The sequence below is a fragment of the Ursus americanus genome, chromosome 13 (assembly GCF_024610735.1).
Source record: "Ursus americanus isolate L20-20 chromosome 13, mUrsAme1.1.p, whole genome shotgun sequence".
Lineage (NCBI taxonomy): Eukaryota > Metazoa > Chordata > Mammalia > Carnivora > Ursidae > Ursus > Ursus americanus.
This window is the reverse complement of record NC_142139.1, coordinates 21,125,377-21,137,716: the sequence shown is the minus strand read 5'-3', so window position 1 is coordinate 21,137,716 and position 12,340 is coordinate 21,125,377. Positions and strand designations below refer to the sequence as shown.

At 40.3% G+C, this 12,340-nt stretch overlaps 1 long non-coding RNA gene across 1 annotated transcript in view; it reads right to left on the bottom strand.

The window, feature by feature from the left end:
* Window positions 1–5,443: 5,443 nt before the first annotated feature.
* LOC148109065 (uncharacterized) overlaps window positions 5,444–12,340 on the bottom strand; it is a 237,850-nt gene continuing 230,953 nt past the window's right edge. Inside the window, exon 8 of the long non-coding RNA XR_015726491.1 lies at window positions 5,444–5,675. This is a non-coding gene — a long non-coding RNA (uncharacterized LOC148109065). The remainder of the gene's footprint in view (window positions 5,676–12,340) is intronic.

Here is a 12,340-nt window from a genome sequence, read left to right as displayed (position 1 = left end):
GTCTCTAGCTAAAGAGCAAGTAAGTCTTCTATCATCATATGAGGTGAAAATGGCATCAAGTAGCATGTGCTAAAGCAGAACCAACATGTTAACGGCAAATTTGTTTTCATGAAGTGTTCAATTGACTGAGGTATCTTCACCACAGTAGCTTCACCCGTGCGATGGCATTTGGAGGGCAGGCTGCTGCTATTTTCCCTGAACCCAAGGGCAGGAGTTTAGCTGGGCACCAAGAAGATACTGAAATTAAGACCTGGAAAGTCACCCAGACTCTCCCCCCGTGTCTCATATCACATTTTCTTATTGCACATTGACTTGGTCTCATTTCTCTTTCTCTGCTCACCAGCCTTCTTTGATCCCCAGATCAGAACTCATGACTGTCTGGGGCTCCTGAGGATACATGGGATAGTCCAACTATATGACTCTCAGCCCCAATTCTAAATTGTCAGGGTTACAATTTTGACTGACCCAGCTTGAGTCAGCTGTCCAATTTACCACAGCTAGAGGTCAAGGGCATGTTCAAACAAATGGTCATGGGAGCCATTTCCTCTGAATTAGGAAGCTCAGTTAAGAGGGTCATTATATGTTAAGCAGATACTTCAAAATGTGTCCAATATGTGCACCTGTGCTTAAGAATACAACAATACTTTTAGAATCATTATGATGCATTCTTTCATTTCTTTAACAGATATTTAGTAAATCCCTAATTTGTCAGACACTGTGCTAGGCTCTGAGGATTTAGACAGATGAGGTCCAGCCCTCCAGTGGGAGAGATAAGCAAAAGAACCACAAGCTTGCAAATAAAATAATAATAGATTGGGATAATTGCTACATAAAAAATTGAAAGGGTGATGTGATAGAATATTTAGGAGGTTTATGTGGAGGTGTGCTTACCTGAGCACCTTCTCCTCTTTGAAGAGAGAATGTTAAATAAATAAGGATAGAGGTTCCAGAAGAGGGAAAGCAGGTGCAAAGTTGGCCCTGAGATGGGAAAAGACTTAGGGAACATAAAGTGAATTTAGAGAAGTGGACAAAATCTAGCCCACATAGGCCCTTTCATGGCATGTTAAGGGACTGGATTTTATTCTAAGTGTAGTAGGTAAATGTTGATGAAGATTAAGTAACGGAGAAAAAAAATCTGCTTTATGTTTTGAAAGATTACTTTAGGATGAGATTTTAGGCAAGCAGGAGTAGAAGCAGGGAGGCCAGTTAGGAAGCTATTATGGTAGTTCAGGAGAGAGAGAGCAGATGAACCTTTGGATTAAGGGAGGTGGTGGTTATTATTGGGATGGACAGAAGGCCCAGATTCTAGATATATTTTAAGGTAGGACAACCAGAACTTGCTGAAGACTAGAATTTAAGGAGAAAAAAAAGAAAAACTGCAGATGACTCCTAGCTCAGGTTTGAGTGGCTGGGTGGATGGTAGCTATTTTCTAGAATGGGCAGACTGGAGTGACTGACCAGGTCCTCATCACAGAAGATGCCAAAGCAAGAACTCTGCAACCCCAGATATCAACAGCCCTGGATCGTGACGTGGTGAGAAATTCTTGGTTCTCTCTGCAACCCAAAGACTCTTAACCTTTCAGAACACCATTGTAATCCTGCCTTAGCTGTATTGGCCTTCTTGTCCAAGTCACCCCAACCACCTCCCCCATCAAAACCCACCTACATTCCAAAGCCTCTCCTCTGCCCTGAGGAGCTTAGAGGAAGAAAGGCACAATGTTGAGGCAATATTAGGAGGCAGTGAATAATCCAAATATCAATTCTCTCCCTTCTAGCTTTATACATTATTAGAACATATTGTTCAAAGGGCTTTATCGGCTTCCCCATCTATAATAAAGGCAGGGAGAAGATACTTCATAGAGTTTTCATTTTTAAGACTGAAAGAAAACTATATATGTAAAGCACTTAGCACAGTGCCTAAATTATGTTAGGTGTTTAATACACATTAGATGTCAGTACTCTTAATGTTTCTTTCTTTTACCTGTTTTCAAAGGAAATTTATTACCAGGTACCAATTTGCTGTTTATACAGAGAGCATGGAAATAAGTTTTGTTTGTCTCTAGCTCTACATACTAGGAATGTTTAGTAGCAGTATAATTATTCAGGCAAAAAATTCGAGCACCACGAAAACAGATATTTGACTACATATGCTCAAACTAAAAATTAAGACGAATTAAGACAGAGGAGCTTTCTCTGATTTGTGAAATTATTTTTAGGAAAAGTCTTACCAAGATATAAAATTACATTGTATTTAGTTATACATCTAATTAATTCTTTATTGAGAAGAATAAAATTATATGAAACAAGAACTATTCCAGAAATTCAGGACATACGGTCCTTGTACAATGGAGATCAATATAATGAGTTTACTTGCGTTTCCTGCCAAAGAATAACTTCTTTGGCATGTAGACATAACATAGAGGTCGAAGACAACAAAAGAATGTCTCACTAGCATGTCTCACTGAGGAACATTCTGGTATCTCTTTTCCTACAAATTTCCAAGTGTGGAGAACACAGAATTATATTAACCCTTTCAAGAGGTTAGAACTTGTGCTATCTAACTTGATTCCCTCTATTTCCATATAGGAATGAGTTCCTTCTTGGGAACCATCTCACCCAATAGGAAGATCATAAGCATTCAGGGTTAGGAAGTACCTTGAAGGTCAATGATCCAAATCTCCATCTGGCTAGAAAATAAATGAGAAAAAGAAATATTCCCTGCTGTTCTAATTCTATCCAAGAACTGCTACTGCTATCTCCACCGTCCCTATTCAGCCTCCCCTGAAGGAAAAACTAGCAATCCTGCCCCATCAATGGGCATAGCTTTACCATGTTTACAGAGCCAAAGCAACGAGACTTCCATGACAGGCCTTTTCTTAGTCTTAGTGGCTTTTCTATCTATAGGAAGTCTCCATTAGCTTCAAATATCTAATAAATCTTTATACATCAAAGAAGCAGGGTGTGATAGGCAGAACAAATTTACATCCTAATCCCTGAAATCTATAGATATATTACATGATATGGGGGAAATAAGGTTACTAAAGAGCTAATTTTGAGATGGGGAGATTATCTATCCTGGATTGTACATTGCCCAATGTAATCGCAAGGATTCATATCAGTGAAAGTGGGAAGGAAGAGAATGAGGGTCAGAGTCAGAGAGAGATAGGAAGAAGCTACCCTGTTAACTTTGAAGATGCAGGAAGGAGCCACAAGTTAAGGGCTATGGACAGCCTCTAAAAGCTGGAAAAAGGGTTCTCCCCAGAGCTTCCAGAAAAGAACGCAGCCCTGCTGGCATAGTGATGTTAACCCCAGTGAGACCCATTTTAGACTTTTGACATCCAGAACTGTAAGAGAATAAATTTATGTTGTTTTCAGCCACTAAGTTTGTGGTAATTTGTTATAGCAGTAATAGGAAACTAATACACAGGTGGGTAAACAGAGGGTAATGAGAGACATGGTTTCCTCCCAAGGCCTGTTGGAGACCTCACAGGGAGCAAACAACCCAGGTGGAGAGCTGCCTGTCTTCTTGGCCCCCAAAGGTCAGCCTACTACTCTTTAACTACCAAAGGCTTTTACCATAGCATAGCGATGTGAAATCTTCAGAAGGCTAATTAAGGATTAGTGTGTGAAATAGTTAGGAGGAAAGAGTGAAAGTGGGAGGCAATTAAAGGGCACTATATAAGGGGCCAGGTATGAGGCGAAGGAGCACAAGAACGGAGGAGCCATGATGAAAGAAGTCACGACCATCGGGGTTACCTGCATCAATACTACCACCGAGCCCTAGCCACCCTGGCCTTCCTCTGTTCCTAGAACTCACCGAGCTCATCCAGAACTTAGACCCTTCTGCCTGGAAAGCTCTTTCCCCTAATAGTGCATGGACTTTCAGAACTCAGCTTAAAGAGCACCTCCCAGACAGCTCCTCTACAGCAACCAGGCGGGTAGTATTATACCACTTGCTTTAGTTCTCTTCTTAGCATCTACCAATGTCTGATCATTTTCTCATTTATGTTTACATATTTATTTACTTCCTACATTTCCCAGCCAGAATATAAGCTCCATGAGAGCAAGGACCTTGTCTGCTTTTTTCACACTTATCTCCTCAAGGCCCAGATCAGTACCTGGCACATAGGAGGTCCTCAATAAATATACGTGGAATGAACAAATGACAGCTGAAGGGTCTAAGTTGCTCACTGGATAGAGGTGGAAACAAAAGGATGAGTCACATATGGCTCCAAAGATTTTAGCCTTAAATGACTGAGAGATTGTGGTGCCATGGACAGAGATAGAGGAACAGAAGGAAAAAATAAATTTTGGATATAAACCCAAAGATTAGTTTGGTTTTTAATACGTTGGGCATAAAGTAACAGTAGGAAGTCCTGTAGCTCAACAACTGAACTCGACAACTCTGGAGTCCCACTTGGTGTCTCATCGTCTTCTTCCTAAACTGGCTTCTGTTCTCTCTTCCATCTACCTCATTTGGTGACACCACTGTTCAGGCAGTTGTTCAAGCTGGAAAGCTCAGAATTCATTCTGGACTCCTTTCTCTCACTTATTCCAACATCCAATCAGGCCAATTTTCAAAATGCCAAACCAAAATAAGAGCCATATTTTTTTCTTTTACAAAAAGACAAATAGACTATATTCGCTGCCCTTTTCCTTGATGGTGTCAGTATGCTATCTCACAGTTGTTTTAGGAAAAACAAAAAACTTATTCAGGCCCCTCAGAGTAAAGTTAACATTTTAACAAGTGAGGAAATAACTACATTTCAAAAGAAACTCCTACTGAAGAGAAATTTGAAAATAGACATTTGGAAATGTTTCCATCATTTTGAAATGTTATTGCCAAAAATGATATAAGGGTGTCACGTGTACAAATATTTGTATCAGAATGCTTTAAAGACATGGCCTTACATCGAAAACCGGGGATGTACTGTATGGTGACTAACATAATATAATAAAAAATCATTATTAAAAAAAAAAAAGAATGCTTTAAAGACATGGGATACAGAATTTACTAACCTATTTTTAAAATTATTAAACAGAAGTTCAGCAGATATTGAACCTGTTTTGTTAATACTATGAAAAATACGTACCCCCTCCAATTAACTTACAAGAACAACTGATTGATACCTGGGATAAAGGAAAGGTACTAACTTGCATTTCAACAAAAATGTATGCGTAATCATAGCACGGAACTGGAACTGAGCCTCATCATTTAGGAATTATACTTTCACTGGGAGTTACATCATTTTAAAAGGCTTTTGGCATCTGCATCAGCCATTAAACCCAAAAACTGAAATAAACTTAGAGCAAGACCTACATATCATAGTATCACAAGTATAAACCAAGATTTAAAAAAATAGACACACTAAATCATGAGGTTTTGTTTATCATAAATAAATAAAAATTACTCTAAATGTTTTAATCTCATTTTTATCTCATCCTTTTACAATTTCCATTTTGAAGTATGTTTTTAAGTGGGCACAATATATTCATGCAGTAATAAACATGTAACTTATTTGAAAAATAACTACATTGGGAGTGTGTGGCTGAGATTTCCTTACCCACAGGATGCCCATCACTGCTCTCTGAAGCCAGAGGAATCGCCATAAAATGCACGTGGGCCCACAGCATGGAAACTCTTCCACGGCTTCCCAGTTTACCCAGCTACAGTCCTGTCATGACCAACAAGAGGGGTGAAATACACTCATGGAGGTGTCCTATCCCCTGGGTGTATGCAGATTTGATGAAACCCCAAAATATTGATAAGGAGATAAAGTGCAGAAACGATTTGTTAATACAACATCTACTAGCTTGCTGCTTGGATGAGGTGAGCAGAGAGTTATTCTCAAGCCCTGGCTCCCAGCCCTAGCTCAGTCCCTTTCTTTCTCTACCTCTTTCTCTCAAGAAAGCATATGGAATGCCAGTGGGGGAGAGTCACCATATTATAGGGATAACCTTGAATTCGCTCTAATTTAAGATTTTTAAGGAGTAAAACCATCACAAATCGAATACTTTATTATTAGTAACACATTATTTGGCTGCTCCCTGGTGAGTGAAAAAGCCTCTTACAGCATCAAATCTCAAACCTTAACAGCGTTCTTGACCCTGTTGTGATGTCTCACCTCCTAACCTAGGTCTCACACTTTATACTCTGTTGCCCACATACCATACTATCTCTTACCTTTTTCACATAGTCCCCTATGCCCAAAATGTACTCCACTCCCCATTCCCATCTAGCTAACTTCTATTCTTCTGTTAAAACTAAGTTCAGGGGCGCCTGGGTGGCACAGCGGTTAAGCATCTGCCTTCAGCTCAGGGCGTGATCCCGGCATTCCGGGATCGGGCCCCACATGAGGCTCCTCCGCTAGGAGCCTGCTTCTTCCTCTCCCACTCCCCCTGCTTGTGTTCCCTCTCTCGCTGGCTGTCTCTATCTCTGTCAAATAAATAAATAAAATCTTAAAAAAAAAAAAAAAAACTAAGTTCAAACCACCTCTTCCAGGAAGTCTTCTCTGACCGACTGCAAGCTACCTTTGCTGGATGGACTTCCTTTACGTTCCTGTCATACTCTTTTCGCATGGCTCTCTCACTTCACCAGAATTATCTATTTATGGGTTGGTCATCCCCACCAGACTGTGAGCTTTCTTTTAGGCCAAGGATGGAGGCTTAGCACAGTGCCTGGCATGTAGCAGGCATTCCATAGATGTTTGCTGAATGAGTGAGAGAGTGAGTGAGCAAGTGAATCACAGAGCATATGTAAGCCACTGGATATTTAGGACTGACAGAATCAAAGGTTACTCTAGTGACAAAACATCTACATTGAATTACTGATCCTTCATTGCCTAAGAATATGACTCCAATAAGAAATTTTCCAAAGAATAAGAAATTATGAGGAAAGCAGAACTGGGGGAGGTGAGGTCAGTGAAAAGACAGAGGAGAGGAGAGGACCTTGGATGGGGTCCCTCATCCCACCCTCCTAAAAAAGGCCACTTCTCCCCTTCACAGGTATTACCATGGAGCAAAGACTTCTGAGGTAATCTGTGGCTGGAGAGGTTTGGAAACCCAGGGACTGTCAGACATTAACCCTGTAGTTGCTGCATTGTCCAGAGGTCTGAGGGATCCCAGAGAAGGCAGGAGGTATGGGCAGTAGAGAGGGGCACTCAAGGAACCCCCTACTGTGGCTATTTTCCAACAGGTATGAGACTATTTCAATTTCTTAACAATTGGTATAGCCACACCAGTGACTATCAGCTTAATATCAGGTTGCCTATAGTTAAATCAGGTAATATTATCTATACTTCTGCATGTCCAGAGAGAACAATGGCTCCTTTAAGAGCTGAGGGGTTTTATTAGCTCTTGATACTTGAGAACACGTTCTCAGAACTTGGGTGGATAGAACAAGCTCTAAAAGAACACTGAGTGATTTTTTTTCCCATTCTTTTTGTTCCCCTTAAAAACTTGCCCATAATTGTGTTGGGTAGTTCTGCTCTTCCCCTTTGCAATGAAATGAAAGCTGATTCAGGCCTTACCATGTGAGGAACTTTTAGTCACAACAAGCAATAGTTTTACATTTATTTGCATTCTATGATTCCTCCTTTGTGTAACTGGAAGAGATTTTGATTCAGTCCTTAACCTAGTTTTTACAGAGCCTCTATCAAATGCCTCAGACCCAAACACACTCCATCATTCTTGGCAAAATAAATGGGCTTTCATCAGAAATGATCAGTTCTCCTCCCAGAGAGAGTTCCTATGATTCTAGCACTTGATGGGTTTTTTTTCTTCCCACCTAATGGATTTATTTCTCACTTGATTGTCCCTTCCGCATTAAGTATAAGCTGCCCTTTCCCACACAGAGCTCACTCAGTGTTTTCATTTTCTAGGATTGATTCACTCTCAGAAGTGAAAGGTGGGGAGCTCTGAAACCATCTCTGAAATGACCCAAAATAGCTGCAGTGTGCAAAGCAGCTGATTAAATTATTTTGAAGAGCTGATGAATGATTTAAAAATTTCTGCACTGAATGCAATTACCAATGTTTTTCAAACTGCACTTTGAGGCCACCTGCATCCCAACCACTCTCATGTTTGTTAAACATGTCAAGTCCCAGTTTCCATCAAAGGACTAAATTTTTCATGGTAAGGGCCTGGAAATCTGCACTTAAAAAAAAATTCTAATAAAGTATAATATACATGCAGAGAAGTACACATACCCTAAGTGGGCACCTTGCTGAAGTTTCACAACTAAACCCTTCTGTGAAACCAGTCCTCAGATCAAAAGCCACAATATCACCTTTCCAGGTTGTTGCCTTTCAGTCGCAACCTATTCCCCTAGTCCAATGTTAACCATTATCTTAACTTCTAACGTCAGAGATTAGTTTCAACTGTTGTTATTTTTTGTGTTTTTTTGGGAGGGTTTGGGGGTACTGTCTATAAATCATACAGTATGCATTCTTTTTTTTTTTAAGATTTTATTTATTTACTTGACACACACAGAGAGAGGGAACATAAGCAGGGGGAGAGGGAGAGGGAGAAGCAGGCTTCCTGCTGAGCAGGGAGCCCAATGCAGGGCCCGATCCTAGGACCCTGGGACCATGACCCGAGCCAAAGGCAATGACCAACAGCTGAGCCACCCAGGCACCCCGAATTGTATAGTATGCATTCTTTTGTGTCTGGCATCTTTCACCAATTGTATTTGTGGGATTCATCCATATCGCTGCATGTAGCTATAGATTGTTCATTCTCTTGGACTAAATGGTATTTCACTGTGTGATTAGACCTAAATGTATGTATTCATTCGATTTAAATCTAAATTACAAAGAAATACTTCTACAGAACCACCAGAATAAAAGCTAAAATTAAAACAGAAGAGAGGATGTGGGACAACAGAAACTCTTACACACTGACAGAGAGACCATAAATAGCCACTCTGGAACACTTTGCAGCAATATCTACTAATGCGGAATATATGGCTAGCTGGTGATGCAGAAATTCCACTCCTAGATACATGCCCGACAGAAATATATACATGTGTTTATCACAAAGACACAAACTAAAATGTTCATTGCTGTTCATAATAGTCAAAAACTTGGTACTACCTAACAGTCCATCAACAGCTGAGCCACATATACATTTTTAACAAGTTCACCAGTTGATTCTTACGCACGCAGATATTTTGAGAATCTTTGAATTTGATATTCTGAAGATTTACTTTGAGAATAAGCCCAGGAATTTCAGCAATTATCAAAATCCATAAGGTCAATATGTTTGAATTTGTCAAAGAAAAAAGATACTTTTTCATCATTAAACTTACAACTGGGCTTCAAGCAGAAGTTAATACTTACGCACCATATACATCCCCGTTACTTTGAAAACTGAGCACTTCAGAAAAGAATGTTTCAAAAAATGTGTTAAAATTTTAATTGTGTTTTCACAGCCACGGACTTAGGGCAGCTGCTGCTACTCTTCAATCACACTATCACTATTGTGAATGAATATTTCATATACTGCTGTTTTCCCATGAAGTTCCTTTGATTAAATAAAAACTGGGATTTGTAAGCTCAAGAAATAACTGAAAAAACTCAGTTCTTAGAAACCTTGACAGGAAGCAATTGAGCAGACCCTTACTCTTCAGTCAGACTTAAGAGTTTATTGTGAACTGGTGGCAGTGACAGATTTGAATCATCACCTGCGTAAGGGACTACCCTTAAAATGAGCAGCCTTAAATAACATACACAAAACTCAATAAACACTCCTAAGGAGGTGGGAAAACACCCAGGAAGTAAATCATCTTAAAGATAAACAAAGAAACAGCCATTCTTATTCCTCAGGATTTTCACGGACTATAAATGGTCTAAATAAACCCCCAACGCAAACTATTTGGAATCACCAAATGTTTAGAACTGAAAAAGACCCTAAAGGACATCTACAAAGAGGAAAGGAGACACTTACTGTGGATATAATCAAGTAATCAAAATTATACATGGCTGTGATTTTAAAATAATTCTCTATAGCCAACTTCTTAGGCACTCAATAAAGCGACTAAATTTAGACTATGCGAGTATCTTCGCAGTTACTAAAGAAGCACAACAAACTTAGGAAAATTTAGCATCTCCAGGTGTAAGCCATGAACCTGCCCTTCTTTTAAAACTAGAACTATCACAGATATTGTTCTTTTTGTTAGATTTATAATGGACGATGCGGCGGTAACCTTCCAAATTACAAGGTGCAAGAGTCTACTATTAGGCACCAATATCTCAAATCCAAGGTTCAGAAGGGCCCAGTGGTATTTAGAACAACTACACCCTTGAGGGGAAGTGTGTGTCAGGCTCAGCAGGTGAAATGAAAGACTACTGTCCCTGGGCCTTGGCAAACAAACGCTATGTGCAAGTGACGGTGACATGACAAATACGGAGGAAGAACTCTGACTACACCAGCAGGAAGTTCAAAGGCTGAGAGTAAAGAGGAAAAAAACCAAACAAACAAAACCAAACCCGTCCCTCCTTCCATCATTAATCTGCTTGGTCTCAAGAGAGATGGCAAATAGTTACAATATCAAGAGGCTTATTCACTTACAAGAAGCAGCCCATCTGAGAATATTCATCTAATCCACCCTAAATTCCAAAATGTCACTTCACTTGGCCCTTAAGATCACACTTAACTTTCCAGGCAGTGGAGTTACAAGGAAGGTGGTGGGAGTAGGGCTGGAGGTGATGATAGTTGGCCTGTGCACAAAAGCACTGGCAAGTCTGAGCTTTGGAATGTCCTCTCTTGGTGACCTCTGAGAACTCCACCACCATGTCTTCATGATCTCTAGAATGAAAGCCTCAAAAGGTGCTGTCAAGTAAAAGATTCTCTTTGTTTTGGTAGTTTCTGTAGAGAAAAGAAGTCAACTCTTTTTGGAACAATGGAATGATTTTAAATATGGTGACTTTTGTTTTTTAAGTTGGAAGCTAACCTGGCAGTTAGCTGTTCTTTGAGACAAAAGCTTTATCCTCATAATTTAGTTTACTTGGACTGCACAGGACTTTTGTAATTAAAAAATGGTCTCCAACAGTGTTACTAGTGAACTCACTATAATTTCAGGTTTAAAATACAGCTTTGCCCACAGACAGCAAAGACAAACGAAGGACAGCAGCTTTGGCTCACTGAGGTCCTCCTTCTCTGAGCAGGAAGCAGATACTGGCACACTTGGGTTGTTCCATGCTTCTGAGCTCTAATTAAGTCCACCTGTACTTCTCAAACAGAGCTGATGCGGCTGCCAGCAGGGTGAGGCCAAGCAGTGGTGCCAAACAGACTTTGTTGTTCTACTGCTTGCACCCCATGCTTAAGGCCATCCTGGCACTACCCTGGCCAAGGCTCTGCCTCACCTTCTCCTTTTGGATCAACCAAGAAATCCAGTTGGGAAACCCCTTATATTTCTGATAAATAGAGGAAACTTGTGGACTGTCTGGATGAATTCCCACCAAGGCCACCCTGGTGTGGTACTGATTCCCTCACATATTTGTGTGATATTGGGAACTGAGCGAAGGTACACATGGGCCAGATACACAGAATATGAGCTCCACAAAAGCAGGTGTTTCTGTGTACCTTATTCATTTCTACCTCCCCAGGGCCTAGAATACTGCCTGGCATGTAATAGGAGCTGGATTAGTGTTTGGTGGGTGTGGTGCTGATGCAGAGAAGATGAGAGTATGAATCAGCAGGAAATCAGCAACATGGGTCTGGCTCTTATGCACTAGAAGTAAGAGAAAGGTAGCTGCACCAGCAGAATTCAACACCCATCACAGACTTTTTAAAAACTAGATCATCAAGGTAAATCCTCCCTTATTAGTGTTTTGTTGTTGTTGTTAATTTAGCAAATATTTATTGAGTACCTACATTATACTAAGCACCGTCTGTCTAGGTGCTAGACATACCACAATAAATAAGACAAATCCATGTTTCCATAAAGTTTACATTCTAGTAGGGAAGACAAACACACAGGTATTTTGAAGAGTTTTAAGTGCTAAGAAGTATATAATTATTAAAAGAATATAATTATTAAAACAGGACTGAGTGATGGGAGAAGAGGAATGCTATTGCTTCTGCTAGGATAGTCCAAGAAGTCCTCTCTAAGGACCAGATATTTGATCTGAGACCTGAATAATGAGAAGAAAGCAGCCAGGGGGCCTTCTGGCAGAAGAACATTCCAACCAGCCAGATCAAAGGCCCAAAGACACAGGTGCATTGAGAAGGTTGAAGGACAGAGTATGTAAGTGGACAGAAGCTGAGGACGAGAAGGGGGAGGAAGGTTGAGGTGTGGGTCCTTGTAGTCCTTGGTGAGGAGCTTATATTCTAGTTTGAG